Source organism: Eufriesea mexicana, unplaced genomic scaffold (genome assembly GCF_001483705.2).
Source record: "Eufriesea mexicana isolate 0111107269 unplaced genomic scaffold, ASM148370v2 scaffold8090, whole genome shotgun sequence".
NCBI classification, from domain to species: domain Eukaryota; kingdom Metazoa; phylum Arthropoda; class Insecta; order Hymenoptera; family Apidae; genus Eufriesea; species Eufriesea mexicana.
This window is the reverse complement of record NW_016915858.1, coordinates 282,174-307,037: the sequence shown is the minus strand read 5'-3', so window position 1 is coordinate 307,037 and position 24,864 is coordinate 282,174. Positions and strand designations below refer to the sequence as shown.

At 43.1% G+C, this 24,864-nt stretch overlaps 1 long non-coding RNA gene across 2 annotated transcripts in view; it reads right to left on the bottom strand.

Annotated features, from left to right (window-relative positions):
• LOC108552807 (uncharacterized) overlaps positions 1–20,604 on the bottom strand; it is a 100,203-nt gene extending 79,599 nt beyond the window's left edge. For both annotated transcript variants that reach the window (XR_001890591.1, XR_001890590.1), the window contains exon 1: positions 20,396–20,604. This is a non-coding gene — a long non-coding RNA (uncharacterized LOC108552807). The remainder of the gene's footprint in view (positions 1–20,395) is intronic.
• Between the last annotated feature and the right edge of the window lie 4,260 nt (positions 20,605–24,864).

Genomic DNA, 24,864 nt, shown 5'->3' with positions numbered 1-24,864 from the left:
TCCCCGGTCGCGTCCGCGCGGATGATCGTGCCCGTATCCTGGTCGTCGAACACGATGAATGCCACGTCCCGGTAGCCGGAGTCGGACATGTCTCTGGCGAACGAAGCTACCTGGTCTCGACTGGTCCTCGTGAGGAACAGGTATTGCAGCGTGCGTAAACTCAGTCTACCTCGAAGGAACATCTCTCGCGAGACGGTGAATCGACCATGCTCGATCACTATGTAACACGGTATTCGCTCGTTGATCAATTGAGTAGCGCGAGTAGCGATCAAAGTCGGCCCGTTCTTCGCGCACGCCCTCGAGATCGCGTCCTCCAGGTCGCTGGCTGGCGCCAGGTATATCACGTCGATTCGTCTCTCGGGATTGAACAAACGTCTCGCCGTGAGGATAGTGCACGAAACCACGGTCTCGACGTGGCTGAAATTTCTCGGGTGAAAGAATCGATAGCTCGCCTGCACGGCTGAGATAGCGCGTGCTATCAGGTAGACGTAAGCGAGGCTGATGTACATGGGAAATGATGTTTGGTTTTAAAGAGGAAGAGGTCTCGTTTGAGGGACAACTTGGAAATGTTGCGAACGTTGCGAATGCTCGGTGATATATACGCTGGGAATCGGGGTGGTCTTCGCGTGGAAGGCAACGAGTGGTTCCTGGAACCGTGGATTATTTAGCGGGAGGAAATCGCTGCGGAAGATCGCCTTGGCGATGTTCCACGTTTCAGCTTCGCGTGTGTACTCCCTGGCCTGCTGTCGCTGGAATCGTGAGAAATGGCGCAGGTTGCAACGCTTAGAAAATTGCGGAGGAAAATTGGAAAATAAAAGTGGCGGAAGGTTGATGCCGAAGTCTAATAAATCAGCGTGAAGAATTTTACGAGAGGGGTGGAATTTCTCGAAAGGGTTGCACGATGCGCTATTATTCTCGTTTTCAACGAGATCTTGCCCGTGATACACGGCTTACCTTGCCCGATCCTTTTTGGAAAAATTTACGTGCTGGAAATGGTATTATTACCTTATTCCCTTCGTTTTCACGGGACACAGTAACGCTTCGAACTTCGATGTAACGCTGGTGTAGACGTTTCGTTCTTAAAATATCGGGCCATTTATCATTCCGCTAATAATATGTCTCGGGGAATGTTGAAGCGATAAAATGTATATCTTTTTATACAAAGGCAATCGAAAGTCGGAAAGGGGATAACGAAGTTGGAAGAATTCGAAAATAAAATGTTAAAGCTACTCGGTCAGAAATTCTATTCGATTGGTTTAGCTGCAAGGATTTGCACTGAAAAGTTACAAAATATTCCCGTTGCCTAAATTGAAATAGGAATAATACTAACACGCGAACCCGATATTTGAAGCTTTTTTATTATAAAATGAACGACATTTTTCCGATAACGTACAAAAAACCACACACGAATTAACGTTTATTATCCTCGACAAGGATTATTATTCTCTCACAGTCTACCAGTCTACTAATAAATAAACAGGATTACACGACGACCACAAAGTTGCGAATAATAAAAAGGCGGAAATTAAACTGCACAATTTTTCAAACGTAATCGATGCACAATTGGTGCATCGACTCGAAGATGACAAATTATAAATTAAAAATGCATTTGCCACTGTAATAAGCCAAAGGTCACGCTGTCTGACAATTTCTACCCCTCTTTTGCCCCTAACAATTTATCCCAGTCACGTCAGAACACCCCTGCATTGAAATACAGGAAAAAAAGGCTAACATGCGCAAGTTCAACTTGGTCGGAATCTAAATATCGAAGCAAAAGCTAGCCAGACATCTAGCTACACAATTGCCATTCGTTCCACGACAGAGCACCCCGCAATTCCCGCAATTCCACCGCGATTACCCCTCGCCGCATCGCGTGCACGCGTGCAACTGCGTGAAAAGAGCCGCGTGTGTGGATGCACGTGAACGAGCGGCACAGTGTGCGGCTCCGTTTAAAATGGGAATCGTCCGTGACCCCGAGAACGATGCAGGATTTGCACGAGCTCGGGTGCAAGTGCAGGGTCAAGTGCAGCGGGCAATCTGCCAAGCGTTTGCGTACCCGTCCACTTCCTGGTCCGCTGAAAACATTGAAAAATCGTCGGACCGATCGTGCTCCGACTCCAAACTCCGTTGGAACCCACCCACCGGAACATTCAACGTTGATCGAATAAGAATCGAATCAGACGACACGGCTTTCCGACCGATTCGCACATGCTCTGTGACACCGACAAGCTTTCAGAGCCGAGCTTTCAATCGCGACATGGTGTTGCAAGACACGGTTGCTCTCGGTTACCGTTAATTTTGTAATTTTTCAAAATTATGTCTGCACTAGGGCCGAATTTTTATCGATAAACGCTGTTTTCAAGCGTCATATCGGTAATTTTGTGATCGATGCATTAGCAATAACCCAAAATTGGATTCACACGTGACTATGTGACATTACACGCGTGACAATTTTATTTTTAAATTTTCCGTGAATATGTTACGAGTATAAAGAATAATTGACGATTCGGCAATTTCCTCGAATTTTTCCTCTATTATTTTCCTCTGTCTACCATGCGTCATAGTTGACTTATGAAGTATTGTAGCAATATAGTTACTTTAGGTTGCTATCGATTCTGCAATTTTTCGAATTGTTCTGTAATACTACCATGCGTCATAGCTAACTCTCTAATAAAAATATAACACTGTATCAACGTTGCTCTCAGCTATCATTAATCTGGCAAAATGACGAATCGCATTATCCAAGTCTAACGTGATTCGTCATGTAGATCCGTTAACGTGCCAAGAATTTCTGTCCGCAATTTTACACCTCTTCTCTCTAGCCCATTCTGTTTCTTCATTTATACCAAGAGTACACGAGTAACTAAGCTTCAAGTGTACAAGGTCCAGACGTCTATCAGGCGAGACTTCGATCATCGAAGTTGATCGAAGTTGACCCTTGGAGTAGAGGGTTACTTCGCCATCGGGCTAGCGAAGTGGCTGCAACTTCGAGAAGTACGTTTCTCCGGCTGTGACGTATTGATCCACGAGGCAGTGCGAGGAAAAGTTGGTAGAAACTTCGTAGGATTCTTCGTTGGCGTTTCTCCGCGAGTGCTTTCAAGGATCTCTCGATCAAGGCACAACGCGTCTGACTGCTGTGGCGAGAGTTGATCGACCCTCGGGACAAATTAGATCTTCCTCAAAGGGACGTAATTTACGTCGATCGATCCCTCGTTTTGGGTTATTTAATCGCTGCCGTTGTGCATTAACGTAACATCGCGCAATCTCGAATTTCCACGTTCGTCCAACTCCTTACGGTCTCGTGTCGGCAATTGCTATGTCGCCTCATGCTAATTTTTATATATGACACTGTCGAAACTCGAAATTAGCGTACACCAATTTTGACTAAGCCAAGACTCTTCGTCGATAATTTTGACCGGTTGATTCTAGTCAATTGCTATGTCGCCTCATGCTAATTTTTATATATGACACTGTCGAAACTCGAAATTAGCGTATACCAATTTTGACTAAGCCAAGACTCTTCGTCGATAATAATTTTGACCGGTTGATTCTAAAATTATCCTATTACTGTTAATTAAAAATAATTCTCACTGAATTTTGCAATTGCAGAAAGAGCTGCACTCTTTTTGCAGAAAGAAAGGAAACCTTTGTAATTCAAGATTCTATGAAAATTCCATATTGCAACGTATCAAATATCGAATACATTTGTTCAGTGCCTGTACATACATTATAGTTATAACTAGTTTTCCCTAGTTGAAAGTACATAGTTACCAGAGCACGGATTTTAGCGACAAGGGTGTATTAGTATGTATTAATAATTATATTCACGTTGATATTAGCCTAGATTAAACAGAATGATTAATAACTGAACGATTATTAGATAATAATAGTGTCAATTGGCACCATTAAATATAGCTATGACTGAGATCAGCATTTTTTACTATCCTGATATTCCAAATTAATTTGACAAAATTATGTCAACATAGATCTATCATCGACCACGAAGAATACTAAATAACATAATAAAATTCGATTAGCTTATCCAAGTAAATTCTCGACTATGAATCAGCTGAGACGATGGCTCGAATTCGTCTCTTGGACATCGTGTTACTAATTTCCCAAAAATTCTGTTGCAACACGCGAGTTGGACGCGATCACTCGTCCGCTTGATTTATCATACGCTCGGTCTGGAGATTGTATCGAGTCGTAAAGGTTCGCCCCTTTTATAGCCGCTCCAAAAATATCGAGTCGGTCAATTCAATGAGATCACTGAATTATCTAGCCTAGCCATCGCGGACACGCCCCTTCAGCTTTACCAATATTTCAATAAAACTTTTACTTTCCCGCCGATTCGCTGTACGATGCAAGGGGTGGTCCAAAGGATAATTCCGAATTCGCGTATCGGTAAGAAGCGATTCGGGCCGAGCGTTTCGTGGCACGGTCTTGGCCAATCCGACATGGATTTATCCTCCAGGCGTATATTTTATCTCCGTTTCGATGAAACTCGTGGCCGACATCGAAATGGAGAACCTTTCTATGAAACGCTCCGAGGCCCAAAGGTCATAACCACTCTTTAGGCTAAATCCGTAAACCCTGACCGCAACCTTCTCTCTCTCTCTGAGCAGATTGAAATTTACAAGTTCCCCGTGCAGCATCCCGGCAAGATAACCGACATAACCGTTTCCAGTGGTACACACGGATTCGAATGAAATTTAAAAGTTTCGAATTTATCTCCAACGCTATATACCTTCCCCTTCGCTTCCATCGGATTTGTCGTATACAGTTTGATTTGCTGAATATTTTTGAAGGATTTTATTCCTAACCTACCCATCCTGGATATACCAACCTTTTTCTTATTTAATAATTTTAATAACCTCTGATACTTCCATGCTTTAATCAATTTTCCGGTACGTGGAAGAGCATGTAAAATATTTTATCTTCACTTATAAGTGAAAAAGAAAAACTTGCATAATAACGCTTACCATTATTTAACGCTAAACCTATCATGAGCGTTCAAATGAAGGAATAAAATAAGAAAAATTGTTGAAAAGTGACCAAAGTACCAGTGTTTTAATTTCGATAATTTATTCGCACAGGAAGTTGTAACTTTTCCAAATAGGCTGTGCTATCGTTTGGTCCCATAAGTATACTATAGTCGACGGATAATCCCTACTTTCGGAGAGAACGAAAGCAACGAGGACTGCCAAAAACGAGAATGGTCGATTTGGTCAAACGAATCACGCGACGATCACGGCTTAGCGAGTCGCGTAAATACGAATCGCGAATCGCGTCGGCTCGACAGCGGAATCGCATTAAGCAGGCGTCCTCGAGGACGACGCGAGCGAATAATTAATGCCGGCGTTCGCTGGTTCAACAGACATTTCTGTGCACGCGTGGCGACCGCTCGATAATCGAAGGCAAACGTGGCGATAGTGACCGCGGCCTTCTGGGAAATCTAGAAAACAGCGACGAAGGAAGCGCATCCTCTGCTAGGAGTTCAAGGACGTCGACGCAGACGCCGGGCGTCGCTCCGTCTCCACGCGGACCGCCGTCTCCGTCGCGTCCAACGCCGATGCATCGGGATCGCGTCCGAATCTCGGTGTCCCGATGCCGCTCCGCGATAAAGCGGCCGAATGGATCTGTCCCGCTATCGACGGAAATTCAATTTCCGCTGGTGGATAGCTGTCGTAAAAAAAATTTATTCCAAGACGAGTGCAAACTGCGGCATAAATAAAAGCAGGGCCGGAGAGGAGAGGCCACGCGAATCGATAGGGCGACACGTGTCGCGCATCTCGGAGTTGTCACAGATTCGGTGGATACGAGACACTTTTATCACTCGGATTACTCAAATTTAGAATATTACTACTCTATACTCGCTATTAGAGACATTTGAAAGAATTTGAAATTTCTCGAAAATCCTGAGTGAGTCATCTACTTCCTGTAAACAGGATTTCCCTAATAGGGAAACATATTCAATCCCTACATGCCTAATTTGATGAAATTTATGCCAGAGATGGTCCTCAAACAAATATTTGACACGTATTTTTTTAATTGACTATCGTTCATATTAAAGGGGTGAAAACAACCCTCGAAGATAGGGGTCGCAAACATATTTTTTGGAATCTTTCAAGAACCAAACGAGTTGGAGACGAATTTTCTTTTCCTTAAAATATATCTTCTTACGTGAGGAATACAATGATGTAAACACTTTTATGAAAAATTAATTTGTTTACATAATATATTAGGAATTCGAATCTTTTTTACCATTTGTCATACTAAGTGTAAATTCGTATTCCTGTAAATGAATACACATGATTTATAGGTAATTGTAAGACCAATTACAGTCCACCCCTATACCAACTAAGCTATCGAGGAATTTTAGTACTAGTCTACTAGTAGTAGAGTCTACTTTAGCAGAGTCTACTAGCTCATTCTCTTTTCTTTTCTTTTTCCTCACACACTCGCTGCATGTTCAAACCTGCCACCACAGAACTTTATTTAAAAGGTCTTTCTATAGCACCCATCAGACCAGTTGTACCAAAACATCTCTACAATCTCAGCCTCAAATAACCTACGAAGAACAGGCCCATAGATCCAACTAAAGAATCACAGATCGTGCATTAAAAATTCCCATGACACGATTTCAAACCATTGCGATACTGTATAATAACCTGTATAATAGCACAACCGTGTCACTTATAATCCTCTGTACACCAACCAATCGACGACGTCCCAGCATCGAGGATATTCCTAAGCCTATTCCGTGGATCGATTGTCCAAAACGAAGGGAACTCGGTCCACCTGCGTTATCTAGAAACCGACGAGCTCGAAGGGTTCACTCGAAAGATTCACCCGGTGTGGGAAATCGACGTTTCGCGTGACAGAGTTCAACGATCCGCTGTAGGGACCTTGGTGGCCGTCAAGGTGACGCCTATGCGGGCGGTCCTCGGCGACCTGCAGGTGCACAGCGACCGACACGGCACACATTCGTGATCGGCCACGAGAATTCGATCGACGAGCTCGTGATACGAAAAATGCACCGAAACACGAACACTCTGCGCGAGAAACATAGTCCCCCTTCTTTCGTCATACTTTCCCTATTCGACCTGAACCCTACTCGCGTGGGAGGAAATTCTCGCGGTGTATATTAAATCGGACGTCGATTATGATGCATGAAAGTCCGCGTCGTAACGGACGCAGTAATTATAAGCTCTCACGGGGGTGGACGTGTCTTCAAACCCGGTCACTGTGTTGTTTGTCCGCATCTTCGAGGCAAGATACACGTCGGTAGCAGGGGTAAACTAATAATCTCGTGCTGAAATTTTACTCGGGCTATAGAGGAAGAGCTCGAAACTGGCCGTAAAAGAATCATTGGATAGTACGTACGTAGTCTGGCTCTTGCAGTGCGAAACACGTCTCCTGCCAGGAAACTGGAGGGCGATCGTGTGTTAGGTAAGTGACTATAAAAGATTACGGGGCGTTCCAGGGATGAATATAAAAAGACTCTACGTGAATGAATGTTTGTACGACGTGACCTTGCTTCGAATATATAGCTAGCTTTGCGTGGCACCAGTTGTTCAACTGTCTTCGCGGAAACTGTTTCAAGGGAACACCGTTTCCTTATCCCCGAGTTTCTCGCAATTACCAGGTATCGTTCGGATATACTGGTAATGCTCTTCGATGCATCGTTGCAGTACCTACACCTTACCCCTCGCAAAGAGAAATCCAGAGGATTTAAGTAGGGATGGCCAGATCTGGGAGCTGATTGGCTCTTCGCTTTGAGATAGCTCGACGGAGTATCGGAGAGAATTACAGGGGTCCTCGAGAGACTCTGACGATAATTATGTAACAAATTCTACAATTAGGTATCTCTGTAACTATATTCTAAAAAGGGACTTATAAGCTATATTTATAGCGTAAAATGAAAAGATTGTGATCAAAAACAAAGGATAGATGATTTTCGACACTGGTCAACTTTGGCAAATTTGGGAACCTTTGTTCGAAGAGCACACTGCACGTTCAATGCAATCGCGATACACGCATATAAATTTTTAAGAGCGTGGGTGAACGACTGGCCCGCAGATTACGGTTGCGTACGGGTTTACAATGACCAATTGTCCCATTCCCGAGGCCGATGATTGTACCGGCAATTTTCAAACGGCCTGACGACGATTATTCCTGATCCATGTTATTATTCACGTGGCGTAAGCAGCGGAATCGTTGTGTATCGTAGGTGTTCCGTGGCGCCGCGACGCTGGTGACGTAGGCGTGCCAGCGTCGAAGCTATCCGCAATGTCATTCAACGAGCCACAATCCGAACAGAGCGTGGTGGATAAACATTTTCGCGGCTTGTGCGTGTGGAAGAGCGAGCGTGGCCTATCGACGAGTTCCATCAGTGAATCAACCCCGTTGGTATGGATTTTTCTCTCCGCTTCTTCGCTTCTATTTCCCCTTTCTTCATTCGCCCCACCATTTTCCCTTCTATCCAACGATAAAAGCATATAAAAGCACCCGATTCCTTTTTTCTTCGACAAAAATCGATACCCCAGAGTCATTATCGCATTTCGACCATGCTTTTACGCTAGTCTAAAGCCCTCTGATTAACCCCGCCTTTATACTCTAAAAAATCCGATTTTCGTACTTTTCGCCCCATAAATGCTATCATTTCCCTCGTCCCGGTAAATCTAATTAAGCGCGGCTCTTTTAAACGACGTTGGACACGGTTCGCGTTTCCGTCGGGCAAAAATTTCATTACAAAACGTCGTTAAATCCCCATAGAGGGAAAAGGAGCGTGCGTCCAACGGTTAACATGGCGGAGCGTGCATCGCGTTTAATTTTCGCGCGTGGTCTCGCTCCGACCCGAAGGAGAATTACACCAGACCCAGCCGAGATACCCTTTAATTATTAACCGTTCAATTCTTCCACTTTGTCGCTCGAGAACGCGACGAGTACACCCGGGTTTCCGGTTCTGGCCACGGTTTCCGTTCCCAACGCGAGTAGGCCGACAGCGAGTCGAGCATCGAATTCACACCGTTGTATTTTCGTCGCCGATTATCCGAACGTGATACATTATTCAAGCATCCTTCGGCTAATTCACCCTCAGCCGGCTGACCTTCGGCTCTTATTTCAATCCGCAGACCTTCGTGCGAATCGAAGGCCCGACCTTCGCAGGATCGTGTGCAATCGAGATGCATAGCTAACACCCGTGTGTGTAACGGGATTCGCTGATCGGATTTAAAGGCAACGCAGTTCGAAATACGGGGAACTCGGTTCACAGGGTTATCGCGTGAAAGCGAGATCACGAGGGGCGTTCCGCCATTTGTATTCCTCTGACGATCCGGCCAATCTTCGAGATAGGAGAACCTTCAGGATTCGTGGATATCTAGTCGCGTCTGTTCCATGAATACATCGCGTATTTTATGGAAGAAAAGAAGTGTTCTTTTTTTCTTCTTGCATCTTATGGCTCCCCGGAGAGCTGTCGAATCTTCTACATTCGAATCTACTCGCGGAGTTATGGACCACGAACAATCGTTCGACTATTCGTGATCGAGATTCGGTTTATATACGGTGGAAGGATTTTACGGGCAATTAGAGCTCTTTAATTCGAAGTCTCGCACTCGGTAACCGAAGGCAGGGCAATATTTATTTGAAGCTTAACGAGAAGTAGTCGAACAGAATCAAATTTTCGCTGTGCAATATACCCACAGTCCGGTGCAAATTCCTCGCGAGGTAACGCGCTAGCGGACGAATAAATTCCCCTTAAATTGCACCCCGTGTTCGGCCCGATCCCTTCCATCCCAATTTACCACCGCGATAAATACATCCCGGGTCGCGTGTACCAACCTCGCGAGGATAAACGAACCGCTGTAACTTACGCGTGGCTCTCGAAATCGCGCATCTGGTACACGCTCGTCAGCCGGACATTAATAGATCTCCATTGCGAGCCCTCTTCGTACGTCGTTCCTCTCTTTCGACGACCACCCTGACACGGAACACGTTCGAATTTCCTATTCGCGTTCATACGAAATTCCATCAGCGAAATCGCCGTTCATTAGCAGCGTTTAATGCGCGACGCGTTTACTGACATCGCGAGATCGATCGACGAACGTCGATCATCGCGGAGGCGCAGAGAAAAATCGGTCGAGGAGAACGACGTCGAATTGAAGCGGAATAATTTGAGGAATAATTAGCGGAATAATAATTATTCGAAGACTACGAGGGTGTCCACGATGGCATCGAGAAGAGGGATGAAGGATTCGGCGATGGAGGCACGGTGTATCCGGTACGCTTGGGAAATATGTTCGAGCCGTCGAATTGATCCGGTCGTAGGGGATCGCGGCGGTCGAGACATGTGGCAAATTCGAAACGCCAAGCTGGATATTGTAGATCAACGGGAATGGGAATGCGTCGTCGAATTCCGGACGAATCGATGGGTGAACCGCGGATTAATTAAGTTCTCCAACGGTGACGGCCACCCGACGATCTTGCCGAGTTTGAATACCGTCCACGCGAATTAGTCGAATTTCTTCAACGGTCTCCGATTAAGAATGCGTCGTCTTGCTCGGTGAGCCTTGGTTGCGGTAAGACAGGTAAATGGTACGTGGATTATGTCGTTCCTATTCGAGCAACGAGAGTATGGGATATTATAATCGAAGTATTCGAGTTCTTCAAACGGTTTCTATTTTCTCGCGATGGTCATGAGAAGTCAGGAGAAAAGGAGAATTTTTCGCGGTATTTTTGCTAAATATAACGAAAATATCACGCAACGAGAGATAAACGAAACACTCTGCATATTCTCACGTATCGCGTATCGCATTTTATCTCCACCGCGCCGTCAGACTTTTGTTATTATTAATAATCCTATTACCCAGCTATCGAATAACGGAAGAGAGCTGAAACTAACGAAATAACAAATGATCGTATCATGCTCTACGGTCAACTTACCGCTACTAGTGCCAAGTTTCCGCCCATCGAAAGCACAACGGGCCGTTTTATCAGAAATTGATCTAGCGTTAATCCAAACGCAATCTCACATTTAATTAGCCATTCGTCCGATTAAAGTCAAATCGGTGTCATTTACATAACAAACGATTGCCCCGTAATTGCATTGCGAAATCGCGTTAAACGGCTTAATCCCGCGCAACCGTTCGCGTATCGCTGCATCACCGATCGGGGAGGCATCAGTCATCGCGGAATGCGGGAATAATCGCCGGAATCGAAACGGACGACGATGGAACTCTGCGGCGAGCGGCCGAGCTTCCTGGAGCTTTTGAAGTCGATCGGTTGCCAGCTCGTCGAGCCGTGAAAACCCGAAACAACGCGGTCCGAGTGGAATCACGCCGCGGTGCGAGGAGGAAAAACCAGAACAACCGGAAGCGACGAGACTATAGTGGCCGCGGCACAGGCATTCCGCGAATTCCGTGGAAACACGCGCGGGGGACCCATACCAAACGGCGTGAAAAGTCCCACGTTCCTGTCCGTGATAAACGACCGATGTCGAAATTGCCGCGAGATCGCAGACCAGCCGATAAATCATCCGAGTTATTCGATTTTCCCTTGTCTTATCGCGACAGAAGCATTTTTGCTCACCGGAAGCGAATCCTCGCGAACAATTAGTCGGCCAACGGGGAGACCGGAATTTATGGTCGAACAAATATCCGGCTGATCGACGAATCCTTCAGCGGATAAACCCTCCGGGGACCTCTGGGCAAGAAGTCCACCTGTCGTTTGTCGATCGACGAAATGATTTTAGTGGGACACGCGGCTCCTAATGGATAGATTCGTGAACAACATTGCAGACAGGGAGGAAGGAACGAGGACTCAGCTGGGTCACGATAAAGTGTACAATACCTCCGTCACGTATTCCTTCTCAGGAGACGCTATGGGATCGGGTTCGGAGATTAACCCTTTGCACTCGACAATCTTTTGGTTAAAGAAGGGTAAGGGTTCAAAGATATTCTGCTATAAAGCTGATGATATTTTTTGAGCAGTAAATAAGAAATCGTGTAATAACGCAGAATTACTTGAAATTTTCTTCGAAATTTTATCAAATGGCGACTGAAGGGTTAAGACGATTCGAAGGTCCCACCGAGCACGATGGACTCTACAGTGTGGACTTCGAGGATGACCCTTGCCCTTACGACCTCGCGAGACTTTGGAAATAGAAAACGACCGTGATGATTCATCCAGGAAGTCTGCTATTGCGCGTCCTATTGACCCCGAGCTGAATGAAGTCTGGTCAATGAAATGTGGTCAAACAGTTCCTTTTTTGGACCGTGTAACTGGTCCGAGAATCGCCTTGCCAAAATACTTGGACAGCTTTAGACCTGAATATTTAATAGACTACGTACATGTATTGAACTCTAACTCTAAATAATGCGGAATCCGAGAGTAAAATCTGAGGGTGTAATTGGAAGATTCGAAGGGAGGATTTATCTGCTGAAATTTATCGATATTTCGAGGATTTCGAAGATGGAACCTTCTTCCGCCTGTGAAACTAAATTAATAAAAAGCTCGTACAATCAGGGATAAGGGATTATAATGCAAAGAAATAGTAGCCAGTGGAATCGGTGGAAAAACTGTATAGATGTTCATTAACCTCTTCTCGTATTTTGACGAGTCTCACTCGTGATAAACATTTTGGACCAAACATGAATATCACGAGCTGGACACGTGAACAGAAAGTTGGTCCAAACATGAATATCACGAGCCAGGCTCGTGAACTGACAAAAGATAAAGCGCAGGGGAAGGAATCGTCCCCATATCGCTAGGATGTAGCGTTTATTTCAGTATTTATTTTCTTACTACGACAATCGGAAATACGATGATGAGAACAAGCCTGTCTTTCCATGAAACTTTTGCAAAAATCACCGCGAGATAATCCAACTCGTCGACCCAATTTGCTCGCGTAAGCAACGGAAGCAAGTTTCCACGCAGCCTCGCTCTCGGATCCTTTAAATCCGCTTCCATCGCATATACAAACGGCCAAGTGTGAAAATACAATTTCTCCGACGAGAATTCTTTTTTCCGGCCTAGCCGACTAGCAAAGCGACGCGTGAAACGGTAAAAAGTGCATGCTTCGAGAGCTTGATTCGCGGCTTTTCGGACACCTTTTTCGCCGCAACGAGATCGCGTCCGTCCATAGTGAATAAGTGAATTCTTGAACTCGGTAGGCGAGTGTCGGCCGACATTCCACGTCAATTTCGCAAGGGTGCACGTGACGCGAACGCAACGTATGCAAATGTATGCATTCTACGCACGGTGTACACGGTCGAAGGCATAGCTCGCGATACGAGAGGGATGCGAGGGTTTAGCGGTTATTCAGGAATAATATAACGTTAACCAAGGGAATAGCGTATCCTCTAAACGCGATGAACAATATGCAAGATCGGATGAACTCGATTTGACCTGCTGCTGTGCAGCGACTCCGTGAGAGCCTGGTCTTCCATCGCATTGTCGAAGCACGATAGCGTGCTCTCTTTAGCTCTCGAAGTTTCATTTACTTCGGTATAATAATCTTGGAAGCTTAGGTTTTACGTTTGTTATATTTCTTGCGTTTCTTTGAACCGCAAGATCATTATGAAGAGAGATTTATTCGCGAGTTAGCCTGGTTAAATGGCTACCGTGCTCTAAGAAGGGACGCTGCAGTGTGGTCTCGAATCTTCGGAAAGTTAATGGCAATTATAAATTTATCGAGTGGTCGGAAATGGACTGAGTGGATGGATTAAAAGTAGCTTCTGGTGGATTAACGTAATTAAATCTTTAATTGGTATCTTTGGGTCACCGTCGACCGCAATAAACAAGCGACTCGCGGTTAGGGGTGGATTAGGTTACTCAGTGAAAGAGGAACTGTTTATCTGCCATTGATTATCTGTATAAAGCCAAACACTCTATAATTAAGGAAATTAAGTAAATTAATCCAAATTGGGTGCCGTTTAAATTTCATCGTATTAGTTCAGCGTTAAATGGTAATGCGGCCTTGCGTGAATGAAATATCGCGTTTATACGCGTGGAAAAAATATTTTTATCGAATCTAACTCTGACGTTATCTATGATCCATATCCCTTCAGAGATAAATAGCGTGTTCGAAGATTTAGGCGGAATATTCTCGTTTTAATTTATGCTTATCGTTATAGACCAGCCTTCCGATCGTTCGCGTAATGTTTAGAGTTTGAATAATTCGGTGCACACATATCTAAGCAGAAACTCGAAACCTTCATTTACCAGGTGGCTGCCTAATCAATTGGGCTATCCAGGTCATAGGCGAATTCCTTCGCCCTAAGCCCAATATTCATACTGACAGACGCCTACAAACTCAACGTCAGACTTGCGCTAACGTAGGAACAATTCCTAATCAAGGCAAGCCTCATGGCGTAACTTAAACTTCGCTCAAAATTAACTAAGATCTCGACCCGAAACACCTGGATCCCATCCATTAGGGCAAGTTTGTACAAGCTGTTTTTGTTTCTCGGGCGTATCTCGAGGCTCGCCCTTCGTTACCATTGTCGAAACGTTGGGGCAAAGCTTAGCAAATCTTGCTTTTTCGCCTGCAGCACGCGATGAATTTTCTCGCACAGGGGCCCCCTTATGAATACATGTATATTCATACGAGAGCTCCGTGGCGAACTCGGCCTTGGAACCGAAACTTCGCTCGGGGTAGCGTCAATAGCCAACCCTTCGATGGGATTCGAATCACGCGCCAACGCTGTTCGTTTTTATGCGGTTTCACGCGATTTTATGCGTTCGACGTGTGGGTCACGGGCTGTGGAATTCGTGCCTGTTATCGACAGAGCAGGCCAAAGAATGGCGATTTACGAGTGGGCGTGGGCGGAAGTCAAAAATGTGCGAACTGAAGCGATCCTTTAGAGGATTTCCGTTGAGTTCGGAAATTTTCGGAAATACGATTAATTTTGTCATAGTTCCGGATCGAATAATGAAGGCTACGTTGCTTTAAATTTATTCCAACGTAATTCCAAATTAAGAGCTATCTCTATCTCGTAATAATTAAATTAATAATTACTAGTAGGGTGAATGAAACAAAGTGGAGGGATGATGGAAGCTAAAATGGATCGCAAAGATAAACCAATGGTACACTAAACACTGAAAAACTGGCTGAAAAACGTGAACAAACATATCGAAATGTCGACGAACAACTGGAAGGTAAATATTTATTTTTCGACGAAGGTTAATTCGAAGGGTGTTTCTGGCGCAGGCTGCGATTTGCACGCTAGATTTGTATGCAAACTGGGAAAACGGAAATGCATTCCGTGACACGAAGGAGGGATTATGTTATACGAAATATAGCAACATTCGGTTCGCCTTCTTTCGACGTTACGAGCTTAAAGTTCCGTTTCCGCTCGTTCTTTAGGGCAATGCAAACGGAGTAATACAAAGTATTATCGGTTAAACCGCGTGCTGAATTTTCTATCGCGAGCGGTATTGATTATGCAAATTCCTTTCTTCGTTTTAAACAGATCCCAGAGTTCCAGGTTCGAGCGTCGCGATGCCGCATTCTTGCACGTAATATCGTAAGTTTCGCGTCTCGGTAGCGTATGTTAACACCGGAAGTTGAATTCAAACAGTGACCCTATTGACTCTCACAATTGCATTTCGACGTGCCAGAACAACCAGTCGCATAAATAACGCGTTCACGTGGAAACAACTTCCCGCGACTTTGACATGAATTCGCATTAAAAAGATCGTTCCTTGGGTACTTTCAGATATTTATTATACCGCGATAATAATTTATTTAAGCCTATTTATGTTCGAATATATATGAAAAGTGTAAAAGTACGGAAGAATTTACCAGCTAGGTCTCCGAGGTCAAAGTAGCATTAAGTTCCAAGATACCTGGACCTGCCACAACGCGTTACTTCCACTTGTACCATAAAAACTATTTTAGACCGTCCCACAAACTACACAGAACCTATAAAATCCCGTGAACTTGGAAACACCAACACCTGGACCTAAAATTTTAAAGTTACTAGACTTCGCTGCCCTACCACTACACAACCGCTAAACTTCGAGTTTCTGTTTCATCCCATGAACCATAAATCACGCGCAGAAGTAGTACGATGTCCGTGTTACAGTTCTGACAAGGAAATCCAAACGAATCGGTCAATTAAAATTCATTTTGTACAACGCATCGTACATCAAGCGGTGTCTGGCCAGTGACACTCCTATACTACTTACAGTTTGCTTAAAGTCATCGTCGATCACTGCACGAGAAACCTTGGTACTGCGACTACCAGATCAAATTTACCGATCTCGAATTTTGTTATTTTTACATGGACACTTAAAGCATGCTAATATTTACAAAAATATTAATATTACTACTGTAATTACTGTCTATGCCTACTATATTCAAGTACACGTATATTAATATTAATATTAATATTAACCCAATCGAAATAACACGACTCGCGAAGTATCCTACATTCGATTTCCTCTAAAACTTTAAAAACCAAAACTAAATGATAGAAATTGCTCCTATAGCCTCTCGTTCGTGCCCAGTTCCCTGCATTTTCCCATTTCGTCGTAAACGCGCATGCATTCGTAGGCTCATCGAATTTCCGTGTGTTCTTCCGTCATAAGAGAGGTCTGTGTAACTTCATATCGGAATACGAGTAAACGGGAGACGGAACAATTAACGCGCTTAACGTAATTTGTTTCGAGCACGTTACCAGCGTCATTCGATCATCGCAGTGAAAAGGGCGGGGTAATTGGCCCTTGCGTAAAATGAATTGCAAATTCGCCAGCGATATATCAATATACTCACCACAAGGGCAAGTTGATTAGCGATACGTTAAAATTAAAATCCAATATTCGTGCTAACCATAAATGGAAATGAAGACGGAATCATGGGGTTCGAATACGAAATGTTATTTTGTTTCCGAACTATGCGATAAGAGTAGAGATCGAAGCCTTAACTTTTCCAGATCGAACTTCCTTTCTTTATTTTAATCGCACGTTGTTTCAGCTCGGCTACTTTAGAAACGAATATAAACACGTTTCATCGACATGTTTATTTGTGTTACACTAAAATATAACACAGGAAATGGTAATTTAATAATAAATTGATCACGTAAGCGTCTAATGAAACTCTCAGAAAAGATTCGACCTTCCAAATATCATTTTTAATTATTAATAATTTGAATAGGAGATTTGGAAGGTGGAATCTTTTCTGTGAGTCACATCACACGTTTATGTGACCAATTTATTATTAAATTATTTATTTATTAATAATTTTATGAAAAGGATCATCGACGTGTATATTAATAAATTAATATTTAACACACGTAGATTAATTATATATATAAAATATTAATTAAATAATAAACGAAGAACGTTATTATATTTTAATATCTGCATATCAAATACCAGTGCAATATAATATACGACTTCCAAATATTTCTAATTTCGAATCATATTACGTATTATAGATAAAAATAAAAATGAAGTGCATCGTACCTTGCTATTTTCCATTTTCATATAAAGATATCTTACAAACGAACATTCTCCGATATCTCGAAATACCATCGCGTACACGACGGTCACAGGCATCCACGAGCTCTCGATTCGCGTGAAATTGAATTAACGATGTTCATTCGCGAATGAATCTCGACGGCGCGAAGTTAAACAACCTGCCAGGCTTGTCCGTCGCGAGACCGAATTTCAGCTCGTTTCATTTTGAATTGGCGTGTTCGGTTCATATAATTTGCGACCGAATTCCCCGTCTTTATCGAATTTAAAACGTCGATCGACGCGTAATTATCCCGTGGATAAATTGCGGCTCGTTTCACCTCGGGGAGCAGCTATCGAGCTTCGCTAATCCACCGTGCAGATTTTAGAACACCGACGCCTTTCTGGTACCCGCCTCGCTCTCTGCCGCTCCAAGGTGAATTGTGCGTTAAATATTCACCGTCATGAAACGATACTCTTGAGATGGGTTCACGTATAGGTATACGCGGTTACCTTTTCATCTACTCGTTCTCCTTGCCCGGAGCAGAATTCGTTTGATCGGTTGACCGAGTCCTGGTTAATCGAACGTAGTTCCTTCCTCGAATTTTCGCAGACGCGGTTTAGTGGATATTCATCAACGCGAAGCGATATCGCGACTCTTTTCGTGACAATATCGCGATATATCCGTGAGGTTGCTTTTCCATTGACTTGCACTCCTAGCGCAGAGCGGAAGTGATCCGATGGATTTATCGAGATATTTTTCTCTCGTTGTTTCTCTCGAAATTTTTAGAAATCCGTGCTTTTCATTATTATTCGTCATTTATTTTCGCGATACTTTGCTAATATGCCTATGTATTGTAATATCACTTTTTCAGTGGTTCTCTCTAAATTTTCGCAGAAGCGTTTTTCACAGGGACATTCGTTAACGCGAAGCGACATCGTAAAGGTTTCCACGATAATTGTATCTCGTAATAGTATATCGTTTGTCAGCGTAGTTACCTTTTACCCTTTTCATCGACTCGTACTCCTAACGCAGAGCAATCTGATCTGATCGATTAATCGAACGTTATGTCCCTTTAGATTTCCGCAGACGCGTTATTTTCATGGTCACTCGTCAACTTGAAACAACATCGACTCTATTTTCGCAATAATTGCGCAGTACCTATGCAGCGTTACCTATTCATTGGTTCGCACTCCTGGCGTAATGCAAAATTGACGCGATGAATTAATCGAGTCCTGGATAATCAGTTTCCCTCGAAATTTCCACAATGTCGGTTCGTTTTCGCGAGCTCGTTGCAGCCGAAATCGATACTTTGATTCCATGTGACCGGAATCGCAAACTACCCTTTGAAACGACGACAATCAGCAGCGCGATTAAAATTAAATCGAACGATCGGATTAGGGAAAGCGCGAACGAAGGTGTCGGCGTCCTTCGTGGCCGAAAATAGCACAAATTTCGCCGGCTAAATTTAATTACGAGTCATATTCATCGAAGCGCGTAGAAGGGAAATTAAGTACATAGCTGTAACAACGAAGCGTATTTCGGCTGCGCGCGTTAATAGAAGGAAATTTGAATTTCTCACGCGAAATGTCAGTGACACGAACTGCGAGCTAACACAGACTAAGACTATTGCAGTTTTCGACAGCAATACCTCGGGGTGTTTATCCAACGTGAAGAGAGCGTTTCTGTTTTTGATTACGGAATGAATAACTTGCGCGTTGTGCGAATTATCGCCCGAAAGTACGAAATGATCCTGGCGATGAGCCACGCTTCCGAGAAATTACATCCCAGTTATGACTCGAACAAACTTCCAAAGGATAATCGATTACACTGTTCAACGCGAATTTTAATCTATACTATCTATTGGGTAATTCTTGAAGAGTTTACTTTCCCGAGCAAATCCCTAATCTAAATTGCTCTAGCACCCTCAGTTTCCGAAGGATACGAATTTTAAAAACGCGCAATTTTTTACTAAAATAAAATATTACATAAAAAGTAAAAACGTTAGAAGGTTCATTATTGTCTTACAAATTAGGGAAAAGTATCTCGAGTTTATTAATAACCATAATTATAATTATTTGTGCTTCTAGATAATTATAATTGGACGTCAAAATTTAAAAGTAAGCTTCTAAGCACTATTCTTGCAAAATTTGTACGAAAAGTTCTTTACTTGACACTAATTTGCTATACAGTATCGTATAAATACATAGAGGTAAGGGGATATTCGGTTCATTGAACCTACCTAGATCGTTGACGCTTTCGAAATCTATATCTCTCGCGTAGTACGAAAACAGGATACGACACTGTTTTTGTCTCATGTTAAATAGTTCGCGCTAACCCTGCGTTTACGTCGGTGTTTTTGTCCTCTACCCTCGCTTAAACTCGTCGCGTCTCGCTCACTCTCGTTATTATATACGACGCGACACTAGTCTGTTTATAAACGAATACGCTGCGCGATAAGGGGGGATTTGTGTTACCTAGCATTACGACTGTGTTGGAAACTGTGACGTCACGAGCAAGAACGTTCGAATTCCTATCGGTAGCCACCTACCGGTAGTCTACTAACGATACCTGACGCCATTTTGGACGCGCACTACTTTTTCATTATTTCCAGAACATTCTACCACAGTAATAGGATAAATTACGCTGCTGTACTTTTATCTTATACTAAATACTTAAAACTAATCCTATATCTACGCTAATGATTTATAGCTATGTATTATGTACTATGTAGTAGTCCGGATCTATCCTCTTTACTCTCTTGATTATACCACGCGACACTTTTAACGGTTATGTAACTATCGCGTAATTAACGCACTTAAAGTATGGCTTATCTAGCTATCTTTACGATTGCGCTAAAAAATACGTACTACGAAGTACTACGCTCTTATGCTATTATACTACGAGTAAAATTCCTGATGAGTACTTACATACCTCGAAGCTACGCAAAATATTATATCCCGGTGTCCAGAAGAAGCAGCCAAACGAACGTTAGCGATCGGCGACGGTCGGCAGGAGACTGGTTCGTTAATCTTCGACTTTCTTCGACGCTCCGTCGTATGTCAACGTTCGGCAACTCTCGACTGCAGGCGATGTTCACACCGAAAAATTACATGCCGTGTGGGCTCAAATTCAAGCGCGTTCTTTCCTGTCGTATATTCCCGCTTACCCATGATTCTAGAAGTTTCTTTCCCCCACTCCCGCACGTATTTTCATAAACGATTCATAGATGACGCCACTTCCTGAAGCTGAAGACGTTTTATCATCCTCAGTTTCCGAAAAATGTTTTCTCAAAAGAGATACTCTCACCTAACTTGTAAAACAAGAATACTTTTTATTTAATATTTCATGTTGACCAAAAATTGTGTCTTTTAAAAAAAACTCATATTTTTGGAAACTGAGATTGACAGAATAACTTAAATTAATTATTAGCTTTTGATTAACACTAGATTCACGGAACCTGTCAATTCGACAGAAAGGTTGATTCAATTATACAATGGTAACAGATTTCGTTAACTTATATTAAGACTGTTAATATAATATATAATTGTTTTTAAATTAAGCTAATCGTTAAAAAAAAAGGCACCTGGTTTCCTTTACCTGTCAATTTGACAGATGTCCTTAGAAATAGGTGTACAGATAGCGTCCGTAAACCTAGTGTTAATAACCTAAAAATTTTTAATTCGTTGGACAGTGTTATTCTTTCGCGTCGTTCGCGTGATGCAGACAAAAGATGCAAAAAGAAAAAGTAACGTATCGATTCCTGCTTTGGAACAATATTTCTGCGTAAAGAGCAGACAAAAGGTACGTGTTCGGATACATAGTTTTAATTAAAAACGAATAACAACGTGTTCAATCCGCAGGGGTGTAGCGAATTCCAACAAAAAGTCGATGCAAAACGCATAATTTCTCCGCTGTCGTGGAAAGTCAAGGAAATTGAATTCAAAGGAAAACAGAGCCATCGATACGATGCTACACCGCGATACTTCGCGGTGATCGTATTTTTCCATTTTGCAGGATAGTAAACGCGTAACCATCTTCGTTTCGATCATCGAGAAACTTAATTAAATCGTGAAAAAAAAAGAGAAAGGAATGGAAAAGAAAAGAAAAGGTATGGTTGCAGTAGCGGAGAGGAAAAATGGCAGTCGCCGTCGGAATCAGCGAGTAGCTGAATTGGATGTTCAATCACAAAGTTGATTATCGAACGTTCCCAATCAGGAGTCAGTTATACCGGAAATCGAAACGGTTCCCTAGCCGGGATCAAAAATGCAGCCGAGAGAAAAACGTCGCCGACACCGATTCTTTTGTACCGTTAGTCATTCTCGGCGGAGAAATTCGTTTTCCATTCCGATGATTGATTCGGCTTTGAAAACGTATAAAAGCCGCGCGAGGGTGGAAAAAGGGATGAGAATTGCGGCGACAATGGTGGAGAAAACAGGCGTTGATCAAGCAACGCGTGCGAATAGAGTAGATCATTTCGATCGTGTCTCTTTCTTCGTTTCTCTTCATAGCAGACAAAGTGTTAATCATCACTTGTATCGAAAAATTTCTCGTTGTCTCGGAAAGAAAAGAAACAGGAGGTTAACTTGTAATCACTGCTGGTTTATCGTTCTCGATACATTCTTATTTAATTCTTAATTCATTCCCGATACTCGTGAGTTCACAAAGATACTTATTTTAGGTAAACGAAACGGGAGATTTGCACGTCTTGACTAAGCACATTCGGTATGGAGTAATTAACATTGGTCTAATTAAAACGCGTGTATTTCGTGAAATTCTATGTGAGGCGTAAAAGAGCGAAATATAAGGGCAACGTCTATAAATAAAATTCCATCTTGCCGGAGGAGAATGAAAAAACGCGACAGGACTGAAAAAAAATAGAGGATTAAAGATTATGTTCCGTGGGTTAATTAAATTCTATTTTCTATTGGCGTTAAAGAGCGATATCGAGCCTCTAATAAGCGACTAATGGCGTCTAACTTGAAAGCGAGTTTTACATAGTGTTACACGCATGAATAGGAAGCTAAGTATCGAGGCCTGGCAGAAATTTTCCGTCAAAGACTTTGAATGAAGCTCCGACTGATAAAAACCTGTCCTTAATGAGAAAAAAAGAGAAAAAGACAGTCTGGTAGACCTTTCTTTATGGAAGAGTACACGGTTCGCTCGAGCGAGTAATCGGCTCCGACCATCGCATTCGCTAACGAAAGCGGGGAAAACGCAGCAGCTATGGTATACTCATTTTATTTAGAAACGCGTGAAATATCTAATAAAAATAACGAATATCCGATTTCTATGGAGATATGAAATTTCACAGAGTTAATTTACGGTTCTTTTTTTAGAGCTAGCTCGAGAGTGGTCAAAGTGGACGAAAATCGCTCGGCTTGCACGAACGAGAAAGCGGAGAAGCGTCGTGATAGCGACGCTGAAAAATATCATGTTCTCCCGTCTACGATGATAGACAGCTACGAAACCGGAAGACGTGGCGGAACGTGTTAGCGTGGCTTCCGGAGCTCGCGATTTTCTTTGATATTTTCCCAAAGATAGAGCTGGTATTAGCATTGTTACGTCGATATTAAAAACTCATCAGTTCCAGAGGCCCCGTGGGACGGTGTAATGGATTTTGCAGGAAATTATAAACAACTTTTCGCGAAATAACTTCCTCCGCGACTGTTTATAACGACGTTGCCTCTTTTTCTTCCACTTCCACGTTGACTCTTGCCAATTGATTCTCCCAACGCGAGTTGCGCGACTATTGCATAATGATCTCGAAGTTGGACGTTGTACACGATACAACGTTTGTGCAAAGAATAATTTCTCGACAGAAGAATAACTGCTTCGACGTGGGATGACGTCTGGTTATAAATAGCAGGGATTTACATTCAACGCAGTCGTGACTGTCAATGTATATTCAGAAAAATGAAAGAAAATTTTTTTTTAATATCCAATGCAGAGGATTCGATAAAAAGTCGTTCACCGGTCTTCTGGTTATATCAGAGACATTATCAGAATTGCGAAAGAATTACGTAAAGAGGATCATTAAAGGTGAGGATTAGCAAACTCCGTGTCCAAGTTACAGCTGTTGAACAGGTAACCACCGATGCTGATCACGCCGTAAAATACCAGTGGATTTTTATGTTCACGCTTGTAAAACACTGACGTGAAGTATCGCGTGTAACGAGATATACCTCGACATCGCTGTAGCGTCTAATTAATCATGCTCGTCGAGTGAAACGATTGCAGCTGCCGCATTTCAAATCCAGAGACGTTGATAATCTACTCGAATTAGCCGACTCGAAATATCTGTAAACGAACATCTCGAGCTTCTCGTGTGCCCTTCAAAGCGCGTTCAGACTACTAAGAACGTCGTCAAGCGCGTTTTCTTCAGAGAGAGAGTAGCTTCGTTAATCCTGAATTTCATTAGCCTCAAGTTGGATTTGAAAGCCGATACAGAGATGCAAAATGGAAGGAGCTCGATCGATTCTCCGTTTCACGCAATTTGCTATTTTCACGCGGGATCGATGAGGAAACGGCCCGGACAAGAAAATCCATCTTGTCGAACGATACACAAAAGCAAGCGGAAAGGCTGTTCCGATGATTAAACGACCTCGAACCTTCCGTCCAACGCTGACTGAAGCTGCTTCACGATGCGTGAAAAAATGATAGAGAGAACCAGGCGGTAGAACACGGTTGCAGGTTACTGTCTAAGTAAACGTTTAACCCATCGCCCGTGTCCACCCTTATCATCTCCAGACGATTAATTTCGAAGCAGTGGCGGTGCATCGGGAAGGGAAATGCCGCGAGTAATATCGTTTCCCTTGTCGACCGTTTGTTCGCTCGCTTGTTCCAATTTCGACCCGACAATTACGGTATTGGCAAACGGGAAAAGTACGGCGGACGTTAAGGGAGTAAGCGAAGTTTACAGAAACATGTTGAATATTAAGGAACGTCAATGTTGACTTGGCAAAGTTCGGCAGAAGTAATTTTAACTTCTCGACCAAACATCAAAGCGAAAAGGCTTTAAATTGCACGCGGCCGACCCGGCAAGGGTTGAAATTGAGCTACCCCTGGAACGAACACCCGACTGCGGAAGCTTCGCAAAGAAATATCGATAAGCGTGTAGTACAGGTCGGATAATGAAAGTAAAACGTCGTAACGAGTAAATTGTCTCGGCAGCGTCCACTATATACTAGTCTCTACTACTCCCCCGGTTAACATATCGCACGCCGGCTACGTATGTAGATTTCGGCTGTTACCAGAAATGAATATCGGCAAAAAGATACGTTACCTATAGTTATCCTCGAGGTAGATTACGCTTTAGTGAAAATAACAGCACACCTCGTGGTTTCCTATGTTTCTCGAAACTAACACAGTGTATGCACGTGCTACATATGTACTTACTCGTA